Genomic DNA, 24,957 nt, shown 5'->3' on the forward strand with positions numbered 1-24,957 from the left:
GAACTACACAATGTTTTTTATTAATATTTTAAAGGTTTTTAAAGAGGGTTTGCTAGTATATTATTAACTTAATATTTATCAATCTATTTGTAAACATCCTACCAAATCGTGAATTAAATGGTAAAACTACAACAAGGTTCAGTTAATGTCAGTTATTGTATTTACTAACACAAACAAACAATGAACAATACATTTATTATTAATTCTTCTTTTACTTATAATAATCTTTAATAATTTCACCTTAATGAAAATTTTTATTGTTTATTGTTGTTAGCGCACAGGGCATTAGCTAATGTTAACAAGTATAACTATGGATTTTAATGCATTAGTTAACTAATGGTGAAATAATAAATCACTTATTCGTGTTAGAAAGTACATTAACTTTGCAACATTATTATTGAGCTTCTAACATTAAATTTATACTGTATTGCATCTACCCTTCTGATAATCTCACATGGTTGCAATTAGAAAAGAGTTCTAGTAAATCTGCATTATTTGCTTTACTTTGTTCTAAGATTCCTATTCCTGAACCAATATCTAGATTCTCTCTGAATCCAATTGTTAAAACATCTTTTAAAATATGGCACCAATTTAGATTAGCTTTATCATTTACAGATCTCTCAATGCAGATTATGAGGAATCATATGATCACTCTTTCGATTGCAGATGCTACATTTAATTGCTGGACTGAGCAATAACTTATCATGATGAATGATTTATATAGTGATTCCAATTTCATGTCCTTTGACCAATAAAGAAAGAAAACACAATATCCCCAAAACACATGTTTTTTTTTTTTTTTTAGATATCTACTTATCTGCATTTTTGCGATTTCTAATATAGTGTAGACTTTTCTGACTTTACCCACAGAAACATTACTTGACACCATTTTAAAAACCAAATCAGTTCTTGATACTGTAGGTGTGATTTACTCGTTTATCTCCTCACAAAATCTAACTTCAGTAACAAAGTCAAAACAATAGTGGGAAAGAGAACTTTAGTTTATTCTCTTGGAGGAAATCTGGTTATAGATTATACATAAGATTCACTCAACTTCAATTTGTTTGCGACATACAATTATTGAGTGTCTATTGCCTACATTGGACAAAAGCAAAATTAGCAAAATTTTCACCAACTATAAATTTCTTAGATGTGAAGAAGACATGGCTAATCACACATTTTGGTCCTGTTCTAAAATTACCAAGCTCTGACAATTATTATTTAATTAAAAAAAAATATATATATTGCATGTATCAATTGACCCTTCACCTATTATAGGAACATTTGGTTTAAATACAGAGGCCAATAATACCAAAAGTATGATTTATTTTCCAACATTGATTGCTAGACATCTTATACTGCTCAAATAGAAAGACAAATTTCCTCCAACGTATGTACCATCTTACAATGGAGAAGATTCGGTACTCCACTAAAGATTGCAATCCAAAATTTTTATCTTATTTGGCAACCATTAATTTCTTTATTTTATTACTTCATTTTTATTTCTCTCTCTTTTTAAGGAACCATTTATTTTCTTTCCTTCCACTTTAATTTCTATCTAAATTATTTGATTTCTTTATTTTTATATTTGGGGTGACGCAGTGGCGCAGTAGGTAGTGCTGTCGCCTCTCAGCAAGAAGGTCGCTGGGTCGCTGGTTCGAACCTTGGCTCAGTTGGCGTTTCTGTGTGGAGTTTGCATGTTCTCCCTATGTTCGTGTGGGTTTCCTCCGGGTGCTCCGGTTTCTCCCACAGTCCAAAGACATGCGGTACAGGTGAATTGGGTTGGCTAAATTGACCATAGTGTATGTGTGTGTGTGTGTGTGTGTGTGTGTGTGTGTGTGTTGATGTTTCCAAGAAATTGGTTGCCGCTGGAAGGGCATCTGCTCTGTAAAAATGTGCTGGATAAGTTGGCAGTTCATTCCGCTGTGGCGACCCCAGATTAATAAAGGGACTACGCCAACAAGAAAATGAATAAATTTTATATTTGTTAAGCCTATTGTGAGTCATTGTGTGCATATATGTGTACAATAGATGAGTGAACACATAAGGAAACTTTAATCTACTTGTATTGTAACAAAACAGATTAAAATTTGCATAATATATTGAATAGAAATGGTGCAGTGGGGCAGGAGGCTCTGTTGGAGCAATAGTGATGAAATAATACATTAACATTAGTGATTAATAATACAATAACTACTGAAACCTTATTCTAAAGTATGATCATGATAATTAAGTTTATAAGACATAAATTAAATAAGAAGCAAATAATTGTAATTTAAAACCTTGATCAGCCACATATTTTGCTCTATATATGAATAAATAATAGTAAATTGTGCGGCATGTCACTGATATTAAATAAAAGATGTTTGCTCACCATCTCACTAAAATAACATGTGATGGAATAGCTGTGTCTCAAGATTGTCTGCAGATTGATATTTGAGCAATGGTAGCCAGCATCTCTACATTAGCACAAGGCTACGGCTAGTCCTGCTGTGATGCTGGCCAAGGATGAGAAGCTTAAAATAGCCACACTTAATGAATCAGCCTCTTTACCAAATTAACCAGTCAAAAGGAGACAATATCTATGTGTCTGACACACTATAGTTAATAAATACTCATTAGAATTTCATTCTAAAACAATAAAGAACAGATTTAAACATTTATGAAACCTAAATACTATTTTTTTTTCAATTACAAATTATATTATTAGCAAATGAGAAAATGTTGAAGTAAAAAAAATGTGGATACTCTTGATGGTTCCCTTTAGAAGTTCTGTTGAATTTTAAAATGCAGCATGTAAACCTGAATGCATATTTCCACTTAAGGCTTGTCATAAATTTAATTTCAGTAAGAGCAACTATAACCGCACATGTGGTTTGCAAAGCATAACCATCTTTTAGTAATGATGGTCTGAATTATTGAAATGAGTCCACATCTCTGCCATCACATACATTGTAACGTCCATCTTAGATCATGTGTGCCTTTAATAACAAGCAACATTATGGCCTTGACACCTATTGACATTCTGTCTGAGTAATGAAAGAGTCAGTTGGGAATACCATAAATATCATAAAGTGCCATATGCTGAGTTCTACATGAAACGAAACTATGTGACACAAACCTTTTGTGATAAAAAACCTTTTAGTGATGGAAATTCAATAAATAAATCAACCCAAGCTAATGGCGCAGAACAATGGAATTAAATTCAGTGCTTCTTTTTCAGCCTGATTCACAGTTTATATTGTATCTCAGTAAGGCAGTGAAGATCATTGATTTTTAAAGAAATCAGATCTTAAATGTGGCGATTTTGTAATGACATGACAGTTCACTGGAAGCGCTTGAACTGGCTGGCTGAAGTAAATCTGTATATACCTCATTTCAAACGGCAAGCATGTTGAAGATAGACAGCTCTATGTTGATCCCTGAAAATCCTAAATACCATTTTCTGCTTGTCTCATTGTTTTTGTCTGTGGAATATTGACTATAGCCATAAATCTCTTTTGACTGAAGGTTGTAGGCTTGCCTTTCTTAGGCTTTGGTGATGGAATTGGCCTAGAGGGAATTACATGAAGCGAAAGGTTGGTGGAAAGCAAGAATTTCAACACAAATCTAATTTAGGCTATATATTCTAAACACCTACACCATGTAAGGCATGTGAACTGTGAATAAAATAAGACCTTATTTAGTATAGTGGATTGTTTTTGTCTTATCTAGCTTGCTATGATATCTTTTTTTTCAAACACAGAATTTCGAAATATACATTTATAATAAGCCTTAGTTTAATTTAATATTAGGATGCTTTTAGATCAGGGGTCGGGAACCTTTATATATATATATATATATATATATATATATATATATATATATATATATATATATATATATATATATATATATATATATATATATATATATATATATATAAAACAAAATACAAAAAGTTCTCTCTGGTTCTTAAATCTGATTCTGCTAGTAACAACACTCGTCCAGCCTTTTAACCCTTCATCCTTGTGTATTACTCTGCCCAAATACAGCAACAAGCAGAAGACACTCTACAGTCTGACAAATATTACCACTGTTGGGCAACATAATGTACTTTTTTAGGCTTTTGTTAGGTGAGAAAGTATTGTTTAGATTGCAACTATACAGTTAATTAATAAGGATAGTGCCTATTTTCTATTTCATGTAGTTTAGCCTTATAATCTTAATATGTGAGCAAAATTACAGATTTTGTCATCACTTTAGACATTACGCTAGAGAATCATTCAAATACTAGCTCTAAAGTAATTTTGGTGAATTAGCAAAGGCTTCTGCTGTTCTGACGTCAACTGCAGATGTGAATAAATGGCGGAAGAAAGTAGTTCTTGATATAAAAGGGTTTTTAGACTCTCCGTGTTTGATTTGCTTTTTTATATACACAATTGTGCTGTCGATTTATTGTATAAATGCAATATCACACTCTTGGTAGTGCGATATGGCTGTATATCAGCACTGGTAAGACACCAACGCACGCCTTCCACTACTGCCATATTGCTCTGCTGCTCGTGTGATATTGCTTATATATTAATATATATATTTCCATTAATTAATTTTCTTTTCGGCTTAGTCTTTTTATTAATCTGGGGTCGCCACAACGGAATGGACCGCCAACTTATCCAGCATATGTTTTACACTGTAACAAAGAGTATGACACAGAGGGATCCATTTGCAGTATGTTTATTAAACAGAGCGTAATAACAAGCACACAGATGTTACTCGTGTGCGAACTCACATCAAACAGTTGTATTCAGTCGAAAGGCTGGCGGCAGGCAAACAAAGAGTGAAATAGCAGGCATGGGTCAGAGGCTGGCGGCTAGGATCAAAGTCGGGATTCAGGCTGGGTTCGAGACAGGCGGCAGGCAAGACAAGATTGATAATCAGTCCGGGTTGGCTACTGGGAAAGCAGGCAAGGAGTAGAACGCTCAGTAGTGTTTGCAGGGGCAGAACAAGACTTCGCAATGAGGTGTGTGTGTGTGCTGCTGCTTATATGAGAGTGTTTGGTGATCAAGGTAATGTACTGCAGGTGTGTGTAGCAATCAGTCTTTGGGAATGACGGAATGCTAAAAGTCCGGTGATGATGACCTCTGCTGGCCAGCGAGGGGAATGACTGGGACCGAGTCAGTGACATACATAGTGGATGCCCTTCCAGTTGCAACCCATTACTGGGAAACATCCATACACACTTGTTAACATACATATACTGCGGGCAATTAAGTTTACCCAATTCTCCTATACCACATGTTTTTGGACTTGTGGGGGAAACCGGAGCACCCAGAGGAAACCCATGCGAACACGGGAAGAAACGCAAACTCCACACAGAAACGCCAACTGACCCAGCCGGGCTTGAACCAGTAGCCTTCTTGCTGTGAGGCGATTGTGCTACCCACTGCCACAGTGCTGCCTATATATATATATATATATATATATATATATATATATATATATATATATATATATACAAATACATGTTTAAGCAAAAACTTTATTTATGTCTATGAACAACAACAACAAAATAATTTAAGCTTCACATGCTTACCAAGCTCATGAATTATTAGTCGAAATGTTACTTTTATAGGTTACCTACCAAGATGTTTTAAGATCATGATTTGGTGATATCATTTTTTTAATACTGAATGAGGGCAACATAAAAATAAGTCTACTGAGATGTACTTTTAATTATCAAAACCATGTAGGCCATGCTAAAAAAATCTACTTTTTTACTATTATTAGCTTTTATTAGCAAATACTTGGCTAGAATATTGATGGTCTCTATCTGTTCAAATCCAAGAAATAAAGTTTTAAGTCTATTTCTTGCTCCTATGTCATTCCCACTGGGAACATTTAAACATTTCACAATGTGCAATGATTTAAAGACATAAAACAGTTGAACAAATCAATCATCATCCACAAGGTAGTTCTCTTTCTTTCTTTACCTGTTTCTTTCTTTCTTTACCTCCTGCTCCTAAAGTATCTGTGTGTTTCCAAAATCTTTATACAGGTTATTTGACACACCCCTAGGTGTCTCTTTTAAACTCTTGACCATTTTTGAATAGGTTTTCTAGTCTAAGGGGTCCTGCTATTCTTGGCTCTCAGCCCACTAGCTCATGTCAACAGAGATGTTACAGGTCTATGTCAGCAAAGTATAGATGCAACTTATGCAAAGGAACTAAGTGTTTACATACATTGTCATGATAGGATAATAACTTGATAATATGTTACTCATTTTAACTTCTGACACATATAGCTTCATACAAGTATTTAACATGCAATCTGTAAGTGACCACTAAATCATTATATCCCTTTATTTTGGGGCATCAGAGCATGTCACGTGTTTCAGTAGCCTAGGTGACTAATAGGTTAATCAGGCTAGCAGGAGCGAAGAGAAGACACGTTGCTGTGCGGAAAAAAGGAGGCTTAATCCTGCACAATTTATTTAATAGAACCTTTTGGGAAAGCGGAGCGAGGTATGTGAAGTCAATATTTAAGCCACATGAGTTCATTTGTATGTATATGTTAATCGTGAGCTCTGCCTTCTTATTAGTTGTTTCAAACTGTCTTCATATACTTCATTGTTTAATTTTCACATGTCGCTCTGTACATTATATCTTTATTTGTCATATTATTCTGTATACGAGTTGTTTTTATTGATTTTTGTTGTTTCTTTGTGTAGTTTCACGGTGGTACGCAACAAAAGTTTAATGGCTCTCGTCTTGAGCATAATAAAGAATCAAGCACCCGTCAGAAACTCTCTGTCTCGTTCATGGAAACCAAAGTGCAGCTACACAATCAGTGCTTTACATATTCAGTTATTCTACACAATCATTCTTCAGAATAGCCTTCTCCTAGTGTTGCTCCTGTGCAGACAAACTCATCTTACACAGACATATCACTGTATTTTTAACACAGGCTGGCATGTTTGCTACAAACACTACATACATTTTGAGAAGAGAACATTAAATGCTGAGAAAATAGAAAATACTTCACTCTGAGAGAATAGAAATTTTCTTCACTAGTCACTGTGATTCATTAATCCCCGACTTCTTTTTAATAATGGTAGCTGCTGGGAGGAAATCTCAGAGGTGTTATTCCTGACCGATTGTGAAATTCAGTTGATGATTGTAGTCTGATTGTATCAAAGGCCAGCACTATAATGACCAGGACAGCTGGCCAATTACATCTCCTCATCATCCTCATCCTCATCTCCCTGAAATAGATCCTCCATGTCAGGCATTACATCTTTACTGCTTTTAAAAACAGACAAAATATTCATAGGATGCTTAATGAGAAGTTTGTGTTAGCCTGTACATCCAGTTTGTGTGCCAGAGCCCTGATGATGTCAAGCTAATAATATCATCTCCTCTCGCTTTCACTGCGTTCGGTATTGTCCTTCAGGACTGTGTGATTTATTAGCCTTGAGACTTTGTTTCAGAGGCAGCGGCCGAGAGCATGTTCACATGGAGCAGAGTATTGTGGGGAATCTGCTCGAGGCCTGTGGATACTGAAGAACAGAGACAGAAGGTCCCTTTGCTGACATAGTTCTTACTTTCATTTATAATTATATTATAGCGCCAGGTGGAATTAAACTGGTATTGAAAGACTTCAAACTGGTGGAGACAAGGTCTAAAAGACAGAGGTGGTGACTTGAGAAAGCCTGCCTCAAATATATTTAAACCGTCACCAAACATATTCCTTTATAATTTTGAAACACATTTGAATTGAATTTATTTTTATTATCATTATTATGTTGTTATTATATAACTATTATCAAATAATAATAAAAAAATGTTCATTAAAAACCAAAGAACTGCAAATTAAGATAAGATTAAATACATCACTTCTGAATTGTAAAACATTCAATAATAATAATAAAAATTAACAATTGAAGGAAAATTATTATATATATATATATATATATATATATATATATATATATATATATATATATATATATATATATATATATATATATATATGTAACCCAGTAGAATGAAGTTCTACAAGTTTTTAAGTTTTAAAGTAATCTTAAGGTTATTTATTTATTTATTGTCTATCTATTTATTTATTTAGTTATTCATATTGGTTCTAGAACAGAATTAAATCTAAAATGTGTTTTGCATTCATTTGTGAATATACATCCTAATGTTGATGTGTAATATATGAGCGTCTATCTCTGAGAATATGATAAGATAGCAAGTTTGATCAACCTTCACTGAAATACATGGGGTTAACAAGTTTGGTAGGTGTTCCTACATGATTGGTTTATATGCGTGTAGTCCCGCCCTCTGAGGTGGAGTGTGAAATGTGATTGGCTGTTGGGAAGAGGGAGCGTAGAGAGGAGACACAGCCGGCAGTTTTGGAAACTGAAGGGGAGACTCGCGTCGCGGCTGTTTTGATTGCGTAACATTCACGGAGTATAAAAACAAGTGAATATATATTGCGTGTGAACAACACGTTTTTGATTACTTTGAGTTTGTTTTGTGTTTGTTTTAAGTTCGCGGTGTGTTTTCATCATATAAGTTTCCAGTGTCAGTTATTAGTCAGTTCAGAGTGAGTGAGCATTTTTTAAATGCCTAGATTGTCAACTGACAGTTACAGAGGACTAAAGCTGAACTGAGAGAGAGACGGTTAAACCGAAAATAAGGAGGAGAAAAAAGAGAGACTGTTAGATTAGCATGAAACAACGTTGAAAGAGTCAAAGAGGAGCAAATAGCACCACAAATAGCCTGAATACTACATGAGATTTGCCTCTCATCAGCTGGGGAGAAAAAGTGAAAGTGAGGATTTGAAAGACCCGCGGCAGAAGTTCGCCGATCGATCGCGGCTCGTTGGCCCGTTGTTCACAAGTGTTGTCAGTTTGGAGAACTGTCATATATTGCTGTCATCTGGATCGCTGTCAACTGGATCTCTGTCATCTGGATCGCTGTCAACTGGATCGCTGTCATCTGGATCGCTGTCAACTGGATCGCTGTCATCTGGATCGCTGGCATCTGGTTTGCTGTCATCTGGATCAAGGTCATCTTCATCTGAGGTATCTTGTTTAATTTTATTTGTGCTCAGGAGAGTGAAGAGGCCATTTTCATTTTCCCGGCCACAACGTACACTAGCAGCGATACAGGCCTGCAACGGGGGGTGTATGAATGTGTGAGTGTGTGGGCCCACAGAGTATTGAGTTGTTTATGGAGATGCAGTGAGCATAAAATACTGCTGCGGGTTTTACAGTATAGATTTATACTAATAGTTTATATAGGGTTAATTCAGTGTGTAATTTAGTGACACAATTGTAGCCACTTTCAAAGAGAAACATATTCAGTCACTCTTAGCCACTTGTTGATTTATAAGTTTAATTGTTAGAGTGTAGAAAGGTGGTATTTTTCTATATTGGTTTAATTAATATTCTTCATTGTACTGTAAATTGCTGGGTTTGACTTTGGGTCATTTTACTGTCTTTTAGCTGTGCATAAATTCTATATTTTGTATTTTGTTTTACATCTGGGGTTTTTCCCAATATTTACATTTCTATTCTAATTAAATTATTTATATTTTCTGATTTATCTAAGAGTTTTATTATTCACAGAGTTTATTTCTGGTAATTTATTCAAACACAGCAAATATTTATATTCTCATCTGCCTTATTTACATTACGTCATTGAAATATTCAGAGGGGCCTACTTCAACATATCTGTAGGCGTTTAGTGTATTGAACCTGGAGCGCTATCTTAAACTTAATACACCTAGGTGGCGCTACATAAAGTGGGGGCTCGTCCGGGATCTCCCTCTGATACATCAATGATAAGTTCATAAAGAAAGAAGAGACAAGTTAAATTATCTGAATCCAAGCACCTACTGTCTTCTATTCAAAAGTTCATAAACTGTCGCTATGGCTTTGAGAAAGGACCCCAGTCTTCAAGCAGAGTTAACAAAATGGTGTGAAGCAGCCAGTATTGATTCTACTCATGCTTTAATCCTGTTAAATGTACCTGTTTACACAGAAGTGGCAGAGATTGAAGATGTAATGGAAACTGTCAAAGCTCTGGGAAGGGTTCGAGTGAGGGACACAAGAGAAGGACCTACTGCCCAGTCTATGATGGTTCTATGTGAGTGTCGACAAGCCACTGACTCCACCCGTATTCCTCCTGAAGTGACAAGGGGGGAAAAGAGTGAGCCCTGGTCAGTTATCGTGATTCAACCAAGTGAAAGTGCCTCTAATACAGATGCTGAAGGATTCTCTGAAAAGCTGACAAAGTTCCTGATGGAGGAAGGGAAAACTTTCAGTGACGTAAAAGCTTTAATTACACCCCACAGTGCTGGTGATAGTTCTCCTGAATCAATTATACGTGCAATGGGTGAAGTACTGGAAAAGACCATAAAGCCAACAAGTGATGGAAATGCATACCGACGACTTCGGACATTTTCAGCCATCGTTCCAACCCCAATTGGAGAGGAAAACATGGATAACTGGATAGATCAAGCAAGGCTCATGATAACTGAGTGTGACTGTACTGAAAAAGAAAAACGACGCAGAATCATGGAAAGCCTTAAAGGACCAGCAATGGAAATAGTGAGAGCTGTTCGTTTCTCAAATCCAGAAGCAGGTGCTTTAGAGTATGTGGAAGCATTAGAGAGTTCCTTTGGATCTTCAGAGTCTGGTGAAGATCTGTATTTTAAGTTTCGACTTATGCGTCAAAATGCAGGGGAGGCATTATCAGAGTTTCTGAGGAGAATTGACAAAGCTCTAAAAAAAGTGGTGGAAAGAAATGGCCTGTCTTTCAGAATGGCCGATAAAGTGCGAGTAGAACAACTCATTCGAGGGGCAGTGAATTCTGATCTCATGTTGCTACAGTTGAGGCTTCGAGAACGTACAGCATGCCCACCTTCTTTCCTGAGTCTGCTGAAGGAAATACGTGAGGCAGAAGAGAGTGAAGCTTCTCGCCACAGAATGTCAGCTAAAGCCAAATCCATACAGTATTGTGATGAAACCACAAGCACATCTGTCATTCAAGAACTCAAAGGAGAGATTCAAGAGCTGCGTGCACACTTATGTGGAGTCATGCCCAAAACTGTTTCTACTTCTTCTTTGGTGGTTAAATCCAGAGAGAAACCTAACCAGATGGAAAAAACAGAAGATGTAGAAGTTCAAGAGTTAAAGAAACAAGTTCAGTACTTACAACAACAGTTGGCAGTTATGAGTGTCAGTCCTTCTCAGGGCTCACTAGAGGTTACAGAACAACGGCCAAAACCATCACAGTCCACTTCATCATCATTTAGCCGAAAGTCAACCAGAACAAAAGATGATTATTTCTGTTACAAATGTGGACAAGACGGTCATATTGCGACAAAATGTCAAGCCCCACAAAATTCAGACCAAGTAATCCAGAAGCTAATTCGTTCTTTGCGGCAAGCTAAGAGTTTTAAGTCCGAGGCTAATGAAAGCAGAAAAACCCAGAACCAAGTTTGTTTCTCTAAAAAGAGTCAGACAGACATAAACAAAGCCAGCAGTATTCCAAAAGGCCTAGTTGGACCAGCATCAACAGTAGAAGTGACAATTAATGGACATTTATGTCAAGCCCTCTTAGACAGTGGATCACAAGTGACAATAGTGTTTGAGAGTTGGTACTCTAAGAATTTAAATTATGTACCGATTCACCCCTTGACTGGATTATCCATATGGGGCCTCAGTTCGTCCAGTTATCCTTATAAGGGATATATAGTAGTGGATGTCACTTTCCCGTTCTCAGTCAGTGGAGTAAAGGAGCCGCTGTCCATCTTGGCTCTCGTATGTCCTGAACCTCAAGGGCCCTCCCAGTTACCAGTCATTATTGGAACAAACGCCAGTTTCTTCCAGCGCCTTGCTACTCTCAGTCATGATGTAAAATCATCCAGCACTGCACAAGCTTTAAGAATTCATACTAACCTTCCTGAAATCCATCTCAATCAGCAGACATGTAAAAATACCTTAATCGACCAGCCTGAGGGGAAAGTACGGTGGATGGGACCTGAAAAGTGTGTAGTTCCATCTAGAGGAGAAGTACTGGCTGTCTGTAAAATAGAGACTGAAAAACCCTTGAGAAAAGAAATTTTCGTGGTAGACTCACCTGAAGAGGACAATCTTCCAGCTGGTACATTCATAACTCCATTTGTGCTTCCCTTTTCCACCATTCAAGATAACAGTGTGCAAGTGTTAGTCCATAATGAAACCTCAAAGGACATTTCAATTCCATCGGGTACAATAATGGCCAATGTGTACCTTACTGACACACTTACTGTTGGTTCTGGGGAAAAAAGCTCTCAAGTAATTGACCCAAGCCTGTTTAAATTTGAAGAGTCATCCATTCCTGAGTTATGGGAAATGCGACTTCGTCAGAAGTTGGCAGTCAGAAGTGATGTCTTTTCTACCAATGAGTGGGATGTGGGATTAGCCCAAGGAGTTGAACATAACATTAGACTGACAGACACCAAACCTTTCAGAGAGCGCTCCAGACGCATCGCTCCTGCAGACATCGAGGATGTGCGACGCCATATCAAAGAACTTTTAGAGGCTGGAATAATTACAGAATCAAGAAGCCAGTATGCATCGCCCATTGTAATTGCAAGGAAAAAGAGTGGAGCAGTTAGGATGTGCATTGACTACAGAACTCTAAATGCTCGCACCATCCCCGATCAGTACACTACTCCCAGGATTGATGATGCTCTGGACTGTTTGGCTGGCAGTAAGTGGTTTTCTGTGCTAGATCTTCGCAGTGGATATTATCAAATAGCTATGGCTGAGGAGGACAAAGAAAAGACAGCATTTATCTGTCCTTTAGGATTTTTCCAGTTTGAACGTATGCCTCAAGGGATTACTGGAGCTCCAGCCACATTTCAACGGCTAATGGAAAAAGCTGTTGGTGACATGCATCTCCTTCAAGTAATAGTCTATCTGGATGATATCATTGTGTTTGGGCGCACTCTTGAAGAACATGAAGAGAGACTATTAAAAGTTTTAGATCGACTCAGAGAGTGTGGCCTCAAAGTTTCAATTGATAAATGCCAGTTTTGTCAGTCCCAAGTACGCTATGTGGGGCACATTGTGTCAGCTGCTGGAGTATCACCAGACCCAGCTAAAGTTGAGGCGGTAACCCGCTGGAAAATGCCCACTGATCTGAAATCACTGAGATCCTTTCTTGGTTTCTGTGGATTTTACCGACGATTCATAAAAGACTACTCAGCCATTGTAAGGCCATTAACAGAACTCACTAAAGGGTACCCACCAACATCTGGCCAAAACAAAAAGACCGCAGATGTCAGGAAATATCACAAAACGTCTGAGCCTTTTGGAGAGCGTTGGGATGATAACTGTACAGCAGCATTTCACAAGATCATTTATTGTCTCACACATGCCCCTGTACTTGCTTTCGCCGACCCTAACAAATCCTATGTTCTTCATGTGGATGCTAGCCTTAATGGTCTGGGAGCTGTTTTGAATCAGGAGCATCCTGGTGGACTTAGGCCAGTAGCCTATGCAAGCCGAAAGCTGAGTGCATCTGAGCAGCGTTACCCCATTCATCAGCTTGAGTTCTTGGCGCTTAAATGGGCAGTTGTGGACAAGTTCCATGATTATCTTTATGGTGCTCAGTTTGTGGTGAAAACAGACAACAATCCACTTACCTATGTGCTGTCCAGTGCCAAGTTGAGTGCAACAGGTCACCGATGGTTAGCTGCTTTAGCCACATACAACTTTAGCTTACAATACAAGCCTGGGAGTCACAACACGGATGCTGATGTATTGTCACGCTACCCCTTTGAATCAGCTATCTCAACAGAATGGAAGGAAATTTCAAAGTCAGGAGTAAAAGCTATTTGCCAGCTGGCAAGAATTAATGAAAGTGATGAGTCATCCTCCAGGCTAGTGGATCATCTATGTGTCTCTCCTCACAGTATCCCAGAAGCATTTGCTTGTCCCACTTCTTTGAGTTTCAGTCCTATGGAACAGTTGAGCCATGAGGAGTTAAGTAAGGCTCAAGATGAAGATCCTGTAATTGGTATAGTGAAGCGAGAATTGGAGTCTGGACAAATACTTACTGATACTAGGAGTTCAGATGATTCAATTGCTCTGTTACGGCGGCAGGGACCCAAGTTGAAAATTGAGAATAAACTTCTGTACAGAGTCACCAACAGTTCCTGCAGAAAGAAAAATATACAGCTTGTCTTACCCTCAAGGTATTGGTCCCATGTACTGCGCTCCTTGCATGATGACTCTGGTCATTTGGGGGTAGAGAGAACAACTGAACTACTGAGAGATCGATTCTATTGGCCCCGAATGTCTAGCTATGTGGAGCAGTATGTTAAGAATTGTGGGCGATGTGTAACAAGAAAAACAGTACCTAAGAAGGCTGCCCCATTGAACCACCTAACCAGCGATGGGCCATTTGACTTAGTATGTATTGACTTTTTATCTATTGAGCCTGACTCCAGAGGTCTAAGCAATGTTCTGGTTGTAACCGACCACTTCACTCGCTACGCACAAGCATTTGTAACCAAAGATCAGAAAGCACTAACTGTGGCCAAAGTACTGTGCGACAAATTTTTTGTTCACTATGGCTTACCCACCCGAATCCACTCAGATCAGGGAAGAGACTTTGAGAGTGGTCTCATAAAAGAAATGCTTAACATGCTTGGTATAAGAAAATCCAGAACGTCACCCTATCATCCACAAGGAGATCATCAGCCAGAAAGATTCAACCGAACACTGCTGTCCATGCTCGGTACTCTGAATCCTACGGAGAAACACAGATGGAGTCAGCACATCAACCGATTAGTGCACGCTTACAACTGTACTAAGAATGATGCAACTGGATATTCCCCGTACTATCTTCTATTTGGAAGAGAGGCTCGTCTGCCAGTGGATGTGTGTTTTGGAACTTCACCTGATGGAAAAGGAGCTGGTAGCCATCGACAATATGTAGAAAGAATGAAGTCAGAGTTACAACAAGCATATCAGTTGGCAACTGAAACTGCACAGAAAAGTCAAAAGAGAAACAAACGATTGTATGACAAGCACATAAAACATCAGACATTGGCTGTAGGAGATCGTGTGCTGACAAGAAATCTGGGTATGACTGAAAAGAACAAACTTGGTGACAAGTGGAATTCTGTTCCTTACCTGATAGTTGAAAAGCTGAATAACTTACCTGTATATCGTTTAAAACCTGAATCTGGAATGGGAAGTGTGAGGACTCTTCACAGAGACCATCTCTTACCTGTTGGGGATGATGTGAGATTGTCTGATTCAGGAAAAATTCAAAATACAGCTGCTCCAACAGAGATCAGGACAGAATCTGTGGGGAGAAAATATGGAAGAGGATTAAAGGAAATAAATCAGAACATGACAGGAAGTGGATTGAGAAATGACTCAGACAGTGAAGAGGATGACTTGTGGTATTACTACCCGAATAGGGTCGATGAAACTCAAAAGTATGTAACACAGGAGGAATCTTCAATAAATGAGGGAGCAGTTTACAATCAGGATGAATTGGAAAGACCCGCTGCAGAGATGGATGACACATCAGTCACTGACCAGGGCCACGAAGCAGTATTGGAGCAGACTCCTGAGGAAATTGAAGATGCTGCTCTAGAAGGGGGAGATCCTGGAACAGCCAATACTACTAGAGAGGTAGTAGAGCATGTTCATGTGCGACCTAAGAGAAACACAAGACCTATAGACCGATTGAGCTATGATTGTCTGGGGAGACCCACTAACAAGTCTTTAACCTTAGTTCACAGAGGAATGGTTGTAAAAGTACAAGGTGGGGATAGTTCACCAAAGTTTTGTAATACAGTGTGGTGCCACCCTATGGCACGGTGTACTCATTGTGTTCAAGTAAGCAATTGTGCTGAGCCTGAGATCACTATTAAAGTTTAATGAGGTAATCTCATGAGGACATGAGATGTTTAGAAGGGGGAGCATGTAACCCAGTAGAATGAAGTTCTACAAGTTTTTAAGTTTTAAAGTAATCTTAAGGTTATTTATTTATTTATTGTCTATCTATTTATTTATTTAGTTATTCATATTGGTTCTAGAACAGAATTAAATCTAAAATGTGTTTTGCATTCATTTGTGAATATACATCCTAATGTTGATGTGTAATATATGAGCGTCTATCTCTGAGAATATGATAAGATAGCAAGTTTGATCAACCTTCACTGAAATACATGGGGTTAACAAGTTTGGTAGGTGTTCCTACATGATTGGTTTATATGCGTGTAGTCCCGCCCTCTGGGGTGGAGTGTGAAATGTGATTGGCTGTTGGGAAGAGGGAGCGTAGAGAGGAGACACAGCCGGCAGTTTTGGAAACTGAAGGGGAGACTCGCGTCGCGGCTGTTTTGATTGCGTAACATTCACGGAGTATAAAAACAAGTGAATATATATTGCGTGTGAACAACACGTTTTTGATTACTTTGAGTTTGTTTTGTGTTTGTTTTAAGTTCGCGGTGTGTTTTCATCATATAAGTTTCCAGTGTCAGTTATTAGTCAGTTCAGAGTGAGTGAGCATTTTTTAAATGCCTAGATTGTCAACTGACAGTTACAGAGGACTAAAGCTGAACTGAGAGAGAGACGGTTAAACCGAAAATAAGGAGGAGAAAAAAGAGAGACTGTTAGATTAGCATGAAACAACGTTGAAAGAGTCAAAGAGGAGCAAATAGCACCACAAATAGCCTGAATACTACATGAGATTTGCCTCTCATCAGCTGGGGAGAAAAAGTGAAAGTGAGGATTTGAAAGACCCGCGGCAGAAGTTCGCCGATCGATCGCGGCTCGTTGGCCCGTTGTTCACAAGTGTTGTCAGTTTGGAGAACTGTCATATATTGCTGTCATCTGGATCGCTGTCAACTGGATCTCTGTCATCTGGATCGCTGTCAACTGGATCGCTGTCATCTGGATCGCTGGCATCTGGTTTGCTGTCATCTGGATCAAGGTCATCTTCATCTGAGGTATCTTGTTTAATTTTATTTGTGCTCAGGAGAGTGAAGAGGCCATTTTCATTTTCCCGGCCACAACGTACACTAGCAGCGATACAGGCCTGCAACGGGGGGTGTATGAATGTGTGAGTGTGTGGGCCCACAGAGTATTGAGTTGTTTATGGAGATGCAGTGAGCATAAAATACTGCTGCGTGTTTTACAGTATAGATTTATACTAATAGTTTATATAGGGTTAATTCAGTGTGTAATTTAGTGACACAATTGTAGCCACTTTCAAAGAGAAACATATTCAGTCACTCTTAGCCACTTGTTGATTTATAAGTTTAATTGTTAGAGTGTAGAAAGGTGGTATTTTTCTATATTGGTTTAATTAATATTCTTCATTGTACTGTAAATTGCTGGGTTTGACTTTGGGTCATTTTACTGTCTTTTAGCTGTGCATAAATTCTATATTTTGTATTTTGTTTTACATCTGGGGTTTTTCCCAATATTTACATTTCTATTCTAATTAAATTATTTATATTTTCTGATTTATCTAAGAGTTTTATTATTCACAGAGTTTATTTCTGGTAATTTATTCAAACACAGCAAATATTTATATTCTCATCTGCCTTATTTACATTACGTCATTGAAATATTCAGAGGGGCCTACTTCAACATATCTGTAGGCGTTTAGTGTATTGAACCTGGAGCGCTATCTTAAACTTAATACACCTAGGTGGCGCTACATATATATATATATATATATATATATATTTTTTTTTTTTTTAATGTTCCCAGAGCACAGAGATTTCCATAGTATTTTTTTCTTCTGAAGAAAGTTTTCTTTTTCTTTTAGTTAAGCTGGAATGAAACATTTTTTTTTTTAAATAATAATATTAAAGGTCGATATTATAAGTTTCCCTAAGAAATTATAATTTTATAATTACAAACCATGTGGTCCAATCACATGCATGTACTTCCCTAAATGCATTATTATTATTATTATTATTATTATTATCAGTAAGATTTCTGAAGATACAGGTCATTTTTATTTCTGTCAGCTTTGCTTTTAATTAAATAATTAATAAACTATTGCGGCGATGTGTTTAAGTTTTGTGGCAAGTAACCATGCAACAAACAGGATAAAGTACAGCCAGATGCCTGTTTTAACAGAATAAAGCCCTTTAGTCTTATACATAAAAGTGAAAAACCTTTTGGGCTTTGTTCTACCTAGATTTTCCAAATATGCGATTAAGATTTGTTAGCAAAACTAGAATATCACATAAAACATTTGCAAATAAAGCCAATTTTTCCACCCAATTTTGGAGTGACCAAAACAATTTTTCTGTCTATGTGGTGGTCAATCTGCTGGTTTGTCCATTATTGATGTCCCATAATACCCATTTTAGTGTCACACTGTGATAATGAAAACTATATCACATAATTTTTTGATGCGCTTGCTGGGTATTATTCTGTAATTGTGTTTCCGTTGTAGCTTATGTGCATTTTTTTCTTCTCAGTTAAAAAAAAAAAAAGATCCTACTCAGATGTGCACATACATTTTTTTAGCTTCATTTTTAAAATTGATCTTGGCGTTTGTGGTTAGTAAAAAGGCTAAACTTGTATTTGTAGTTTTCAACATTTAAATTTTTTGTATGCACTCTTAAAACAAAGCTTTTAGTCTGGTGGGAAAAAAAATTGTGAAAGTTATTTTGAAACTGTTTTATAAATCTCATTATAAACTTGGCGCTTTCAAAAGCACATTACAAGTTACTTAAATTCTATTTGTAAGAAGAAATCCAAAAAGCACAGGCACTGACACCAGTGTCATGAGATGTTTGCAGAAAAAAAAAATGTTATGCACACATTACATATAATGCACTTGCGTTGTTTGGAAACATAAAACTGTTTATCTTGATTTACTGATTTTAGGTTTGGGTTTGAGTAAATACAGTTCTAAACAGAATAATAGCGAGTGCATCTGTCTGATCAGCAGGATGTAAAGCCTAAAGAATGTAGCCTCCAAAGCTTAATAGCCCTACAGAAGATTAGTATCTCAGGTGTCTTCCGAGATGGAAAACATCACTCTTTTATCCTATAGAGGAGGTTGAAGGACGTGTTTCTCTGATTAAACTGATAGGTGAGTTAGTGCTTCTAAAACTGCTGGCAGTGAATTCACCTTGAAATCTTCCCTGCACATGGTCTTGGAATAAATTTAAGATATATATATTTATTTATTCACAGATGGCCTATTTAAAAAAAAAAAAAAGCCATGCAATAGCTGAAACAAGAACCCTTTTTAAATAAGTTTCATATTTATGATGCATGGGCGGAAACCATACAGTGTTACACATAATATTATAATATCTATAATAGAAAAATTACAAGTAAATTATCTACAGATCTTATAGGAAACTGTTAGCATTTTGATTTTAATGAAAAAAAAACTTTCATTTGTTAATCTTGCTTAAGAAAGTTGTAAAAGACATCACAAAAAATATGCTTATTATATAGTTTTACTGTATAGAATGACAAACATTTATAAATCTGTTTATGAATCTGTTTTATTTGTTTATTGGAACTAGAACAAGAAATATGGTAAACTAGAAAAAAGGTAAATTTAGGTTTTACTGTTGGTGTAATTTATATGAGGTTGTATGACAAGACACTCAGGATATTGTGCAGATATCCAGATTATACAGTAAATAGTTAAAATATGCAAGCAAAACAAGATTAACAATTTATTATTGGCTAATTATGAGTAAATCATTACGTATTTGTGTGTACTCATTTTCATCTTCAGATTTTGTCATTTAACATTCATTTAAAGTATGTTAATCTTTATTTGCTTGTATATAATCGTAAATCAGCTTATACATTTCACTATTCATGTAAAACATGATAATTCAATATGCCAAAATTACAAAACCCCATCCTGCATATTTTTATCTTATCACTTACAGGCCCGCAGCCAGCCTGGTAAAAGGGGTGGTACTTTTTTCTCAAAAAAGTGGACCGTTTTGCAATTATACCCCTTGTCAGGCACGTGCACACATAGGGCTCAACCTGTGCAGTGCACATTCCCTTTTTAGTGTTGGATAGAAAGTGCCCTTCTTAAATGATCTGAAGTGCCCCAGCGAACACCCCCCAATCCCCCTGCCCCTAGTTTGACACCTAGTTGACACTTTTTGACCGTTTTAGCCAAAATAGTATTCGAATAAATTTTAATATGGTCTGCTTTTTGTACTTCACACCTTTGCACTGGTCATTTTTTTGTTTTAAGATTGAACAAAATTTACTAGTAAAATGTTTTTTCAACAATACAGTAGCAAAGGTTGACTTCTCTTACGTCAGATTGTATGTTTTCCTGCTCTGCTGGATGTTGGATTCACACCAAAGTGACAGCCAACAGAGGACTCTGCTTGGTCTTAAAGCCTTTTGCAATGGGTTATTTTTACTATGATCGCACAGCAGCCAAAATAGCACAAATGAGCTCATGTATGGGGAAAAATTCGGGACCTTTGTCAGTGAGGGATGGAATTTCTGTAACCCAGCCTGCCAACGCCTCCTCCACCCCCCCCTCCCCCCCCCACTTTCCTACTAAATTGTGAGACCATTTCATTGTGGTGATGTCATTGGCCCATGAACATTTCCTTCTTGTTATCATACTATTTCAAAACTCAATCAACAGGCAATTCAATCCTTCTTATTGTCAAAACAGCTATCTTAACATTATTTATCAATATGTGTGTTTTTTTTTTTTTTTGGATTCTCGGAAGCTATAGAAATTAAAACTGTAATACAGGAAGGGCCATTGTTTTTGTTTACATCCCTCAAAATGGTCTATATCAAGACAATGCTGCCGTGTAAACACTGTTGATGTTATTTAGTTATTCACATAACTGTTGCCAGACTGCATGGAGAGCATAAAAACAACAACACTTGTAGCAATAAACTATATCAAACTTTAATATTGATATTTCACATTGAGGCTTCAAAATTATGATATACATGTATAGAACTAAACAACAAGGCAGTCTATAACCTCATAATTTACTATATTAAATTAACTGTCCTCCAAGAAGAAAGTACAAAGCTATTGGATATCACAAAAAGAGAAGAAGACATCAGAATATATTTGTACAGGTACATTGATTCCCCCCCAAAAAAGCTCCCTGGGAAACAGACAGGAAGCAGCCCTCATGCTGTGCTGCCATAGATGGAACGACAAGGTTGAAAGACTCAGCAGGGCAGCGTGCCACAGCATTCAGCATAAAAAGGTAAAATTTACAGAGCAGTCATTTATGTTCAGTTGGAGGTATAAAACCTCTTGACCGCAAGATTCTCTGAAAGCCTTTGTCATTTTTTTTGCCTTTGCCTTTGTAATGTGGTTCAACTCACAATACTAATATATAATTTGATGTTGGAGGCTTTACGTATTCAACAGTTCTTTTTAAAGAATTGTTCAATGAAGTATTCTTTAACCTCATAAGGCCCAAGGTGTTTTTTACATGCACTTTTTTATTTCTCTTTGCTATTTGTTCTTATTGGAAGCTAATTAGAAATAAAACCTAAGTATTATCTTTCGATATGATGTGCTTTTAGAGAAAAATGATGTCCATATATGTAGACTCGTGGTCCGAATTTACATAAAACACTTCCCTGACTGTTTTGCAATGCACATTTAACAGAAAATTCTTTTGAACATGTTTTGACTATCAGAGAGTAACATTTTCTCTCCTTTTTGGACAGTTAAAAGTAGTGTTATGGGCATTTTATTTACTGCAAAACAGTTGCAGGATGACACTGTATGTCTGTGACAAAATATAAAACATTCAAAGTGTTTTAAACCGCCACTTAAGAGCTAAAATGTGCTGTCCACGTATGTGGCCACTAAGCCCTGAAGGTTAAAGAACCAACATGGAAGAACAAATCACACATCCCCCTTTTACAACCTTCATTTTGAAGTGTTTAATGTGGACTTGGTTCCAGTAGTCCAGCAACATTTTAAAGCATGCAAATCTCAAGTTCTAGAGTTTCTTTTTTTATTAATCCAGTTTAAATCTGCTCACAAAACATTTTCACAATAATTTGCATGTCCTATCAATTCAGACTAGGGCTGCACGATATAGGAAAAATCTGATATTGCGATATTTTATTCCCGATATTGCGATATTCTTTTTCTGTAGAGTCTAATAGTATTCAGGTACAGAAATTAAATAATCACACTACAAAAAGTGCTTTTCTGACTAGTCCAAATAACTGAAATGATTTGTCTTTACTTTCCAAGATAATAATAATAATAATAATAATAATAATAATAATAATAATAATAACTCCTTACATTTATATAGCACTTTTCTGGACACTCAAAGTGCTTTACATGTTTTTGGGGGGGATCTCCTCCACAACCAGTGTGCAGCACCCACCAGGTCAAATTTAAGTTAATCTTAAAACAAGTCAAATAATCTTGCTTTTGGTTTGAATTTTAGATTTTTAGACTAGAAACCAGTCAAAAATTCTCAAATGGAATTCAAACACATTCACCATTCATTTACTTTCTTTTCGACTTAGTCCCTTTATTATTCAGGGGTCTCCACAGTGGAATGAACCGCCAACTTATCCAGCATATGTTTTATGCAGTGGATGCCTTTTTAGCTGCATCCCATCACTGGGAAAGATTCATACACACTTATTCATGCACATACACTATGGCCAATTTAGCTTACCCAATTCACCAACATGTCTTTGGACTTGTGGGGGAAACCGGAGCACCTGGAGGAAACCTATGTGATCTTGGGGAGAACATGTAAACTCTACACAGAAATGCCAACTGACCCAGCGACCTTCTTGCTGTGAGGAGACATCGATATCTACTGCGCCACTGTGTTGCCCCTAATTCAGACTCAACACTACATATCCTGCGATGTGACTATTGGGAATGTGCACATTGTGATTTCAATGCTGGAAAGATCCATTGTGCGGCCCTAATTCAGACAACAGCTGGATGCTCGGAACAGATTCATTGCTTTGCATCTGTTTGGTGGCTTCTGCATGTTGATACACATCCAGCTTTACTCAGTCTGTTTCTACTCACTTGTAAAAACTACTAATTATCATTATAAGTAAATACAGTTGAAGTCAGAATTATTAGTCCCCCTTTCAATTTATTTATTTATTTTTTAAATATTTCTCAAAGGAGGTTTAACAGAGCAAGGAAAATTTCACAGTATTCATTTATTCATTCATGCATTCATTCATTCATTCATTCATTCATTTTCTTTTCTGCTTAGTCCCTTTATTAATCAGAGGTCACCACAGTGGAATGAACCGCCAACTTATCCAGCATATGTTTTATGCACCGGATGCCCTTACAACCACAACCCATCAATGGGAAACACCCGCACACTTCCATATACACTCATACACTAAAGATAATATAGCTTACCCAATTCACCTGTACCACATGTCTTTGAACTTGTAAGGGAAACCGGAGCACCTGAAGGAAACCCACGCGAACACAGGGAGAACATGCAAACTCTACACAGAAATGCCAACTGACCCAGCTAAGGCTAGAACCAGTGACCCTCTTGCTGTAAAGCGAATTTTCATACAATGTCAGATAATATTTTTTCTTCTGGAGAAAGTCTTATTTGTTTTATTTTGGCTAGAATAAAAGCAGTTTTTAATTTTTGAAAACACCATTTTAAGGACAAAATTATTAGCCCCTATAAACTATATATTTTTTCCGATAGTCTACAGAACAAACATCGCTACACAATAACTTGCGTAATTACCCTTACCTGCCACCTAATTAACCTTGTTAAGCCTTTAAATGTCACTTTAAGCTGTATAGAAGTGTCTTGAAAAAATCTAGTCAAATATTATTTACTGTCATCATGACATAGATATAATCAGTTATTAGAAATCAGTTATTAAACCTATTATGTTTAGAAATGTTTTGGAAAAATTATCTTTCCGTTAAACAGAAATTAGGGGGGGGGGGGGGGGGACGGTAGCTAATAACTCTTACTTCAACTGAAATTACTTATTTATCTAATCTTTCATTTCACGTGCTTAAACAACAAAATTCTGAGACAACCTAATTGTTTTATGGTTAATCCACTTAAATTTGTTAAGCTAACTTAATTGATTTGTGTTGGGACAATCTGAATAAATTGTGTGGAACCCTACATTATTTACACTGCAAGAATACAGAATTTATCTAGACCATATTGATTGGCTAAATATTGTCTTTTTCTTTGTGCCTGCTAATTTACCTTAAATTTTCAGATTTACATTATTTAGGTTTTGTTTTTTTCCCATATAATTAATCTACACTAAAAAAAGACCTTTACTGCTTGTTCAAACTACTTATTTAGAATGAGCTGAATCAACACAAATGTTTATTTTTTAGGAAAACTCAATTGTTTGATATTCAGTCAAATTCACTCAAATTTGTAAAAACAAGTCAATTTCATTGATTTGAGTCGGGACATCATGAAGGAACGCAACATTTTTTACAGTGTTTCGTTTTGTCTAAATATTTTTTCATACATATTATTTGTAATTTATTTTGACAAATCAATATTTAGTGACACCCAGAAAATTCCAACATTATCAAAAATGTGTAAAAATATTGTAAAACAGGACTGTTTTATCTTTAATTTTACCTCACCTTTGCTTTTGTTAAAAGCCTAAGTAACATTTAGGGTAATATGCAGTTTATAGAGTATTATTGAGTTCATTATTCTTTCATTTCATCTTAAAACTGCATAAAAAAGTTGTACATTTATTTTACCATTTACAATAACATGTTTAAAAGAAAATGAAACACTCCAATTTAGTCTGACCGACTTACTATTGATAACATTTAAAGCTGCCTTCTATGTTTTCTCTCAGAGGGGTTGAATCTTTCTCTCACTGAAGTAAATTTTTTTCAACCACTTACAAACTCAGCTTATTATTCATGTCCACTG

General features: G+C 36.6%; 1 protein-coding gene across 1 annotated transcript in view; it reads right to left on the reverse strand.

The window, feature by feature from the left end:
- Positions 1-1,590: 1,590 nt before the first annotated feature.
- Positions 1,591-24,957, reverse strand: part of LOC147841358 (uncharacterized) — a 206,412-nt gene continuing 183,045 nt past the window's right edge. The window contains exon 3 of the mRNA XM_087276064.1: positions 1,591-2,052. The gene's annotated coding sequence lies outside the window, so the exon portion shown is untranslated. The remainder of the gene's footprint in view (positions 2,053-24,957) is intronic.

The sequence above is a fragment of the Danio rerio genome, chromosome 12, assembly GCF_052040795.2.
Source record: "Danio rerio strain M-AB ecotype USA chromosome 12, GRCz13ab, whole genome shotgun sequence".
NCBI lineage: Eukaryota > Metazoa > Chordata > Actinopteri > Cypriniformes > Danionidae > Danio > Danio rerio.